The following is a 10,829-nucleotide window of genomic DNA, read 5'->3' on the forward strand; positions in this document are numbered from 1 at the left end:
CAGTACAAGTGGAACAGACAGTGCTCTGGACGTGTCCATTGGATGTGCTCTAACTGTGGCATCCAACTTTGTTCGAATCTGAGCACTGTCTTGGCCAGATGACAAAAGCCCATTCACCACTCAGAAAAGCTCTGCTGGCCGGCTACTTACAGGCACAGAGGTGTCAGAGAAGTAAGCTTTAATAGTAATTTTATTTCCTAATGTATAGAGGATATTTAGTTCAGTTGTTTACTATGTTTATTATGATTTTTTATTTTTTTATTTTTGTAGTTGATTATTATGTGCAATGTTTATTTTGATGCTAGTAAAAATTCTTTGGTATTTTTTGTATTTGCTGTTTATTTAAGATGTTTTAACTTATATTGTAAACCACTCAGAGTTTTCTTTAAATGTACGCAGTATAGAAATTTTCCAAATAAATAAATAAAATGATAGGTTCAGAATGGGTACACATTGTGACTGACGTCTCACATGAAGATGAGTCTCTGAATTTTGGAGGCTAGATTTATAGAAATAATTACAGGACTGGAGACCTCAGGAGATAATTATCAGATAAAATGGAAAATAGATATGTCTGTTCATATGCTAACAGTGAACTGGTCATGGATTTAGGAAAATGTCTTTTTCAACTCTATACATGAATTTGACAGAATTTTTTTTCATACAAAACATCACCAGATGGTATCTGACACCAATTAGTTTGCATAAGATATATCCAAGACTCAGTGATCAATGTTGGAGATCTATTTCATGTCATGTTGGAACCCAATACTTAAAACCTTTGGGGAACCTATGCTGATAGAGATAGGGAATATTCTGGGCCAGAACCTTTCCTGAGATCCAGTCCTAAAATTGTGTGGGTATCTTAAGGGTACTGATTCAGAGGAAGAGCTTGAAATGACAACCCACCTGTTAACTGCAGCCAGAATGGTGATATGTGAGAAATGGAAATGTTCAGCTCTGCCAGCTGTTGTCTTATGGCCAATAAAAGTATGGAGCATGGCTGTATTATAAAACTTACCAATCAGATCAGGGTAAGGGAAGACAGACAAAAAGATAATAAATTAATTGAAAAATAGAGTCTGTTTTATATTGGAACAACAGAACACAAGACTTTATATTTCCATACTAATTACTTCAGAATATTTATTTATTTATTAGATTTATTAGTCGCCCATCTGACTGGTTGTCCAGCCACTCTGGGCGACGTACAGAATAAAAACATACAAATACATTAAAACATTAAAATCTCAAACAGTAGTAATAAAACCTAACCCACCCCAAAAGCCTGTCTGAAGAGCCAGGTCTTCAAGGTCCGGCAGAAGTCCATCATAGCAGAGGCATGGCGGAGATCGTTTGGGAGGGAATTCCACAGAGTGAGAGCCACAATTGAAAAAGCCCTCTCCCTAGTCCTCACCAGTCTAGCTGTTTTAACTGGTGGGATAGAGAGAAGGCCGTTTGAGGCTGATCTTGTTGCGTGGCATCCTTGATGAAGCTGGAGGCGCTCTTTCAGATAGACTGGGCCGAGACCGTGTAGGGTTTTAAAGGTCAAAACCAACACCTTGAATTGGACCCGGAAAATAACCGGCAACCAGTGCAACTCCTACAGCACTGGAGTGATGTGATCTCGCTGGCGGCTGCCTTTGATCAGGTGAGCCACCGCATTCTGTACCAGTTGCAGCTTCTGGACCGTTTTCAAGGGTAACCACACGTAGAGCGCATTACAGTAGTCTAGGCGAGAGGAGGGCATGTACCACCAATGTACCACTGATGGGAGCAGATGGTTGGGAAGGTAGGGGTGCAGCCTCCTTATCAGATGGAGTTGATACAGCACCGCCCGGCTCAGAGCCGAGACCTGAGCCTCCATGGACAGCTGGGAGTTGAGACTGACCCCCAGGCTGCAGACCTATGTACATATATGTAATTTCATTTGATTATCTGATAGTATAAATTACATTCTGCTTTTATAAGAACCTAATAATTTTGCCTAAGCAAACTGTGTTTATTATTAATGACTGCTTATGTTTATTCATGCTTCAATATCTTCAGTATTCATGCCACCCTGGGCTCCTTCTAGGTAGAAGGGAGGGACATAAATTTAATTAATAAATAATAATAAATATCTTAACTCACCAAAAATAAGCATAAATATATATTTAAGCCTATGTTTAAATTTCTGTAAAATTATACAGATTTTTACAGAAGGCAGTAGAAGTCACAAGTGCTGTCTCCTCCAGAGCAAATTGTGCCTTTAATGACAGCTTGAACTCAGTATTTTTTTGGGGGGGGACTTAACATAATCTTTTGATGAGGCAAATTTGCTGTGGCAAAGTTCCAAGAACACTTTTTTAAAGCTTTACCTGCCTGATGCCAGAGTGCAAGCAGGAAGCATTGCCCTCACTCTGATTTAGCTTCCTGATGACACCATGGCACCAATGAAATTTGGCTACATTATGTTGTCTGTAGCCAAGAGTGAGGGACTACATAATTATTTCATTCTTCCTGCCTTCACTCTGGCATCTTGTGGGTAAAAAAAGGAAGAATGGCACCCAGGAGCAGTGCCACCACTGGTAAGCAAGGTGAAAACTCTGCCCTTGTTCACAGCTTGGTCCCCCCATGTCAAGTTCACATCATGTGAAGAATGTCATTAAGTTGGGGGGAGGATTTCAGCACAACCATAGTATATTGTGAATTGAATGCAATGAATAGGATTTCCCTCAAACAAAAGTGCTTCCTTGAAGGAAAATGGCTGGCTCCTATGCAACAAATTAGCAACTACAGTTAATGGATCATGTGGGAAAGCCTTGGACTCCCCCTCCCTGCATGACATCATAGATTTGGATGGAGAGTGTGATCTCACCTCTTGCAAAATGCAGGATGTTGTAATAAACAAATAAGGAATTTTCTTGGCCTCTCCCAAGTTAACAATCAACAATATTTCCAGATGTTCTCACTTTCCCACCACAGGAAATGGAAATTGTCATCTCCCTGCAGAAACATCTTCCCACTACAGGAAGTCCATGCAGTGCCCTTGAGTGATGTTTAATTACATTGATCTTTATGAAGCTTCCTTCATTAGCACTCCCTTTCACTTCTGTGTGTCAACAACAATGCCTACCTCAGTCGAAGCTCCACTTGTGAAACAGCATAAATTAGAAATAGCTATCCCCCACACTTTGCACGTTCTGGGCCAAGAAAACGGGGAAATAATCTCTTCAGAGTCCCAGGGAGAGTATTTGGTATATTTGCTAATGCACAAGGTAGAATTAGAATAAAAATATGAGCATACAGGGGCCAGTTTTGAGACTATATTGGTAGGAAGCAAGATGAAAATCTACACTAGAAATGTGTATTGCCAGTGGCTACCTTGCCTGTTGTCTCAACAAAGACAAGCCCTTATTTTCAGAAAATTTTCAGTCATATGACCTGCTACAACAGAACAAGGTCCATCTAGTCTAGGTATTCTGAATGTGGCCACTCACATGCCATCTCTTGGGGCATTCACAATGAAGGCTATGGGGCGGTATACAAATGCAATAAATAAATAAATAACTGACCAGGAAAAAAATGTCCTGGCTACTTCTCTGCCATAACAGCAGCTTGCTCAACAGAAATAATCAAATGAAGCTTTTCATTATAGCCAGCGTGGATTTTTCACATTCCGCAATGTTAAATTGAAAATAGCCCCCATGCCATTCTGATGCTTCCCATAAGCTCATTTCAAAACAAAACCTTACAAAATTTATAGTCCTGAACTCAGAAACGCTTGCTTAACAACCCTCTCAATTTTCACGGCGATACACAAAACAGTCAGAAAGAATTGAGAGTTCAAAGTCTAAAGAGAGAGAGAGAAAAACCCAGAGCCCTTCTGGACTTTTTTCTCTGAGTTCTCATAATCTGTTGAAATTAATTAAAAACCAGCCATGTTCACAGAGTACCTGTAATCCTAATACTGACCTTGCCCCATACTCTGACCTTCATCTTCTGCAATTTAAAAGTTTAAAAAATGCCTTGCTGATTTTTAATTAATTTAAGAAATTTTGGTTTGAACCCAATGATAGTGTTGGGTATGCTCAGTAAGAACCAACTGTCAGTGTTCTAAAAGCCAGACTCCCAGCTGCTTGTCTTGGCTAATCGGGGGGCCACACCCACACCTGACCTTTATTTCACTTTAGACAGTCATGGCTTTCCCCAAAGAATCCTAGGAAGTGTAGTTTGTGAAGGGTGCTGAGAGGAGACTCCTATTCCACTGACAGAGCTCCAGTGGCCAGACTGGTTTAACAGTCAGCCACTCTGATTGAGGGGAACAGTGCGTCTCCTAGCAACTCTCAGAACCCTTCACTAACTACACTTCCCAGGATTCTTTAAAAGAAACCTTGACTGTCCAAAGTGAAATAAAGACCTGGCATGGATGTGGCTAGAGACAGCTTTAGTTTAAATCTGGGTGGGAGGCTACATCTGCCTGCTGTAGAATAAAAAGGTGGGGGAAACGCTGAAAAGCAATGATACTGTTCACAACGTTTTCATTTTGGAAAGGAAAGGGGCTTCCCTTCAGCCCAGTGCCCACCCACCCAATCTCCTCTCCTCCCACTCCTCCTACCCTCTCTGCCCCTCCCCCAGGTCAGTGTTGGACTATGACTTGGGAGACCAGGGTTCGAATCCCCACACAGCCATGAAGCTCACTGTGTGACCTTGGGCCAGTCACTGCCTCTCAGCCTCAGAGTAAGGCAGTAGTAAAACCACCTCTGAATACCATTTACCATGAAAACCCTATTCATAGGGTCTCCATAAGTTGGAGTCGACTTGAAGGCAGTCCATTTCCATTTTCAAACATGATTGCACAGAAATAAATCCCACTGAACTCAAAGTATGCAACTGGTCAACCCCACCCTCCCTTCTCCTCCCTCCTATACCCTCCCTCTTGCCCCTTCCCTCTCCTCCCCCTCCAATCCTTTCCTTCCCCCTCCCCTCCTCCTCCCCATGGTCAGTTTTACCTATCTTAAGCATGATTGCACCGGAGTAAATACCATTGAACTCAATAAGCATGCAAATGATCAGACCTGGTTTTCCTCTCCTTTCCCACTCCTCTCCCTTCCTCCTCCCCTTCCCTCTTCCTTCTTCCTCCTTCCCTGCACACTCCAGCCATCCCTCTCTCCCCCCCCACAGTCAGTTTCATCTATCCTAAGCATGATTGCAGGGGAGTAAATCCCACTGAACTCAATAAGCATGCAAATGATCAATCCATTCTCAGCAAGCTTGCACAAGATCCCATTTCTTACCTCCCAGATTAAAAAGCAGAGAAATTCACTAACAGGCAAAAAAACCTTGCGGTTTAAGAATGTACCTATAGCCCACAGATATTTCTATCAAACTTTAAAAAGTAGGGAAATTGGGCAGCTATAGTGGATGCACCAGGGGAGCAGGAGACCTGACCTCCTCTCTGAGATATTGTACTGCCCTACAAATTGGTCAAAATGCAAACACAATTTGGGTTGGTCTTTCACAGTCCAATCCACTTCCTGTGTAGCTTGGAAGAATTTGGTAACATGTGCTTCTGAGCATATGGTGAGTGGTGGCAACACCTGCAGTCAGCCGAAATAATAGAAAGACATGTGCTGTGTTGATCTTGTTTTAGAAGGGAGGAAGCAACATTATTAAGACAGTTGACATAGTTCAGATAGTCACTTTAAATATGTCTGATTTACTTTGTAATTTTAGTGTAGTTTCCTATAGGAAATCATTTTCTTTTGCTGCTATTTCTGTGCTTCTATTTCTGTGAATATGTGAAGTACAGCAACACTATGCAAAATTTACACTAAAAAAACTCCAAACATAATTGTGGAATAATTGCTCTGACTATTCTGCAGAATAGTCTCCAGTGGACATGAGGAGTGTCTCACTTTGCACAAGATAAAACAGTGGGAGGTGAAATATGTTCTAGCAAAATTCTAGGTGTGCTCTATGTTTTTAATTGATGATAGCCACCTTTTCTTAAGTGAAGTGGTTTAAGCATAGCAGGTTGAAAACATGCATCTTGGGCAGGCTAAGTTTGTTTTTTCCAAAAGCTAAAGTCATTCCTGAAGGAGCAACATATTGTAATCAGTCTGATTTTACATCAAACTGCAGTTTCATATTCAACTGTTAATGCACCCAAAATAGAAATAGAACATAACCTCCAGTTTGAAACACAAAAGGCTGTCTTCACCATCATATGACACTGACCAATAAAAAGGCTTTGAAATTAATAAAATAAATTTGACACAGATTTCTAGGATGAATAATGAGAGAAATAACATTTTCTATATTAGCTTCTCTATAGAAATAGTAACAAAGGAATGAAGCAAAGTAAGAAGAACACCAACAAACATACAAAAATGTCATTCTCCAACTTTGGAGGTGGCAAGTGTTGCCACCACTCGCCATATGCTTAGAGGCACATGATACCAAATTCTTCCAAGCTGCACAGGAAGTGGATTGGACTGTGAAAGACCAACCCAAATTGTGTTTGCATTTTGACAACTTTGTAGGGCAGTACAATATCTCAGAGAGGAGTTCAGGTCTCCTGCTCCCCTGATGTGTTCACTATAGCTGCCCAATTTCCCTGCTTTTTAAAGTTTGATAGAAATATCTGTGGGCTATAAGTATTCTTAAACCGTGTTTTTGCCTGTTAGTGAATAGTATAGACTTCTGTGAACATCTGTAAACCACACTGCTACACAGATGCAGGGTCTGGTTTTTTTAAAAAAGTTGGTAACTCTATGCTGCTGAGCCTTGACATTTTACAAGACAATACAACTACAAAAACCTTTTAGAGGTAGAAAATATAATCTGAAAGTGTATAGTTTGCAGAGCTTGGAAAGTTACTTTTTTGAACTACAACTCCCATCAGCCCAATCCAGTGGCCATACTGATGGGAATTGTAGTTCAAAAAGTAACTTTTCCAAACTCTGATCGTTTGCTAGTTCATAGAATGAAAAAACAGACTTCCTATTTAACTTCTAAAAATCCTCATATATTCCCTGGACATACTGAATCCAGCTGCTAGCACACACCAAACTGAGGTTACAAAAGGCATTGGCCTGATGAGGTCAGAATGGAGTTTCTCTGCTTCAAAGTTTCCTTGACGTTAGAAAAATGAGATCCTTACATCAACAGCCACAAAAACGAGATACTTCCCCTAACATGTGGATAGCTGATGAAAAGCTCTTTATGTTTCAACACATCACGTCAAACTCCTGCATGGTTTCCCCCACTGGTTAAGAAAGGAAGATGCTCATCTGACTCAAATTAATCCTGCCATACAGATTTTTCCAGTGCAATGAGGAAAGGAGCGCAACTTTCCAAATAATATGGATTTCTAAAGTAAGGAAGATAAAACAGCAAAGTTCCAAAACTGCAGAATCTCTTGCATAAGAAAATTATCTCAGAAGTTAAAAATTGATGTCAGGCATGATTCGGTGAAAACTCAGCACATTGAAATTCCTTTGATTTCCACAGCAGAAATTAATCTATGGGACATGCGTAAAATCAACCTTGTAACCTTGGCTTGATCATGCAAAATGCATTGGATCCAGATTTGCCAACCCGCAAATGGAATGGCTGAGTTCCAATAGGGGTTCCCACTAGAAGAGGGAATGGGGAGAATTTTTTTGCTGATTTCCCCTTCTGCCTGCAATCCCCATGCCATCTCCCACATTGCTTTGGGATTTTCTACAACCCTCCAGAACAGATTTGCAGGGAGAATGGGAGGCTGCAAAGGGAAGAAGGATTTGGGGGTGAAAAACTCCTTCCCCCTTCCCAGTTTTCTCTCGTGGGAATGTCAAACACATTTTTTAAAAAAGATATATACAAATTTAACAAAGAAGAAAAATAGAAAAGAAGAGGTACGGAAGAGGGAAAAGTGAAGAGGGGAAAAAAATCAGCTCACATGATAAATACAATGAGTGGATTTTGCAAGCTCTTTGGGTTGCTAAGAGGCTTATACTTCAAGCCTGGAAGGATAAACACACACCGTCTATTACACAATGGTCTGAAGACGTCATCACCCTCACTACATTTTAACGTATTTCATATAAATGTCAACCTCATTTCATTCATTCATTCATTCATTGGCGATCACTCGTGGCCGAGTAAGATCGTCTTCCAAGATAAGGTCTTTAACGGTGGGTCCGTAAGTGACTGTGGAGGCCAATTCTGGATCCACACAGCCTCCCACAGTGATGACATAGGTTTCCAGATGGAAGATGGTCACGATGAGGATTTGCTTGACGTGCCTTCCGCTTAGCTCGTTTGTCCCTTTTGCCCTGTACCCGTGCTTCTTCAAAGTCCATAGAACCTTTGATAAAAGCCGACCTCCAATTGGGACGCTCATGGGCCAAGGCTTCCCAGTTCTCAGTGCTTATGTTACATTATTTTTAGATTAGCTTTGAGAACATCTTTAAACCTCTTGTCCGGTATATTCCGTTTTCCATCCTTAAATTGGGAGTAAAGTAGCTGCTTTGGAAGACAGTGATCAGGCATTCGAACAACATGGCCAGTCCAGCAAAGTTGATGTTGGAGGATAATTGTTCCAACACTGGTGGTCTTTCCTTCTTCCAGTACACTAACATTAGCCCGCCTATCTTCCTAAGTAATTTGCAGAATTTTCCAGAGGCAGCGTTGGTAGAATCTTTCAAGAAGTTGGGAGTGGCATTTATAGGTGGTCCATGTTTCATAGGCGTACAGTAAGGTCGGTAGTACCATGGCTTTGTAAATAAGCATTTTGGTCTCCCGCCGAATATCCCGATCCTCGAACACTCTACGCTTCATTCGGGAGAATGTGGCACTCACAGAGCTCAGACGATGCTGAATTTCAGCATCGATGTCAGCTTTTGTCATATTGACTTATATGTTTAAATTAAGATGTCCAGCGCATAGTCTGGGGGGGGGGAGCAGTTAAATAGGAAAACTCAATTAAAAAAAAATATCCCCAAATTAGGAAGCTGCACATTTTAAAATTAAAATTTCAGTTGTGTGTTATATTTTCATATGCAGGGTTTTTTTTAATATAAAAAAGGTTATCAATGTTCCACAAATGTTTTGCTTGCACATTTTGCTTTGTTTCAGTTAGGACTGACCTTTCTGGGTTACTATGTTAATTGACATCATCAGGAAATCTTTTATTTGATTAAAGAGTCCCTACATTAGTGAATAGTGTATCAATTAGTCTATAAGCATCTGAGATTGTATCCAATACTAGTCCTAGGATACAGAAAACAGTGTTTTCAACCTGTAGGAAAAGTTGGTATTTTAAAATAAATTGCCTCAATATTCACATCAGAACAACAAAATCAAACTGTCCTGACAATATAATAGAAAAAAAAACCCAACGTGAAATCACAGTAAAGGGTGAATATGAAATTGTGAATTAAGACTATGGAGAATAAATGCTGGATTCCTGACATAGTGGAGACGGTGTCTGTCACATGTCTGGCTCACGTGTAAACAGAAGGAGCTCCTTACAGATAGTCCAACTAGATATAATGAGCGTGGGGCATCCCAGAGTATCATCCAATATCATCCAATGCCTACAGAGATTTCCTTATTAAATATGTATTAATTCATTGGCCCTGTTGGGTAAATAATATAATCACAGGCATGTGTATTCTATGGAAGAATGAGGTTTTGGATTGTTACCTAAGGATTTAAAACTGACCTCCATGATGTGGATAAGCAATGATTGTCACGTATAAAAGTGGAGTCCTTACTGTGTTTGCTGCTTCTGTCTCTCTTTAACTGCCTCAAAATGACCTTAGAAAAGAAAAGATTGTTGTGGAACTTCCAGACCATGCCAGGTTTCACTGCCTGAGACAGGACATCTGATTAGCTGGAGAGGTACCTAGTAATGAGTTTCCGTCAAAAACATCTGTTGCTAAACGTACATAATTATGGGGGGGAGGGATATAAGTAGCAAAACAGGAAACTCTCCTTATTACAGAACAGGAACCCCATAGAACCAAACACAAGGTCTCATACCGATTGTAATACTTCCTCTGGAGGCATTTGTAAGTTTCAGTACTCTGACCACAGAGTCAACAAGCATGAACTCACCTGCTAAATGTTTATGGCTGCCATACAGTTTGTCTCTTTTGAAATTTCACTGAAATATTTGAACAGTCAATCAATCCTTTATTTGCATTTAGCCATAGGCCATTGCACAATATGAAATGTACATTTAAAACCGTAATACCTAAAACATTAAAACAGATCCGGCTGAGGATGATGAAACTTTTACATGATTTGCTCTGAGCTTTTTGGCAGCTAGAGCATAATTTGCTACTGCTTTTCGTAAGGGGACACACGACAAAGTGTCGAAGTAGCAGGATTTGGCATGATTAAATTTAATGTGGGGGAACCAAGATAAAAAAGGGGCCGCAATAATTGTTGCCCTGTCTTGGTTCGCATCGTAATCGAATACCCAATTTCTAAGTTGAGTGGGGTTAAGGCCAAAAAGCTTGCTTAGAGAAAGATCATAAGTGTCTAGTATTGCCTGTCCCCCTTGGGCCCAGCCCCCAGTCCTCTGTTGTTCAAGCCAGCAGAGCTTTGGGAGGGAGCTGTCATTCATGATGGAGATCTTTCTCCAAAACCTAAGGTAGGCCAGATCTAATTTTGCTGCCAGGGATGGAAGTCCAAGTTCTGCTCTTAAATGTGCTGACGGTGTTCCGTGAGGTAACCCCAAAATTTGTCTCATGAAAGTATTTTGGAGTACCTCAAGCCTAGATTTAACTGGACGGCCCCAGAGTTCTGATCCATATAGGATTTTTGGGAGGACTTTGGCGGCATAGATTTTT

The sequence above is a fragment of the Rhineura floridana genome, chromosome 3 (genome assembly GCF_030035675.1).
Source record: "Rhineura floridana isolate rRhiFlo1 chromosome 3, rRhiFlo1.hap2, whole genome shotgun sequence".
Classification (NCBI taxonomy): domain Eukaryota; kingdom Metazoa; phylum Chordata; class Lepidosauria; order Squamata; family Rhineuridae; genus Rhineura; species Rhineura floridana.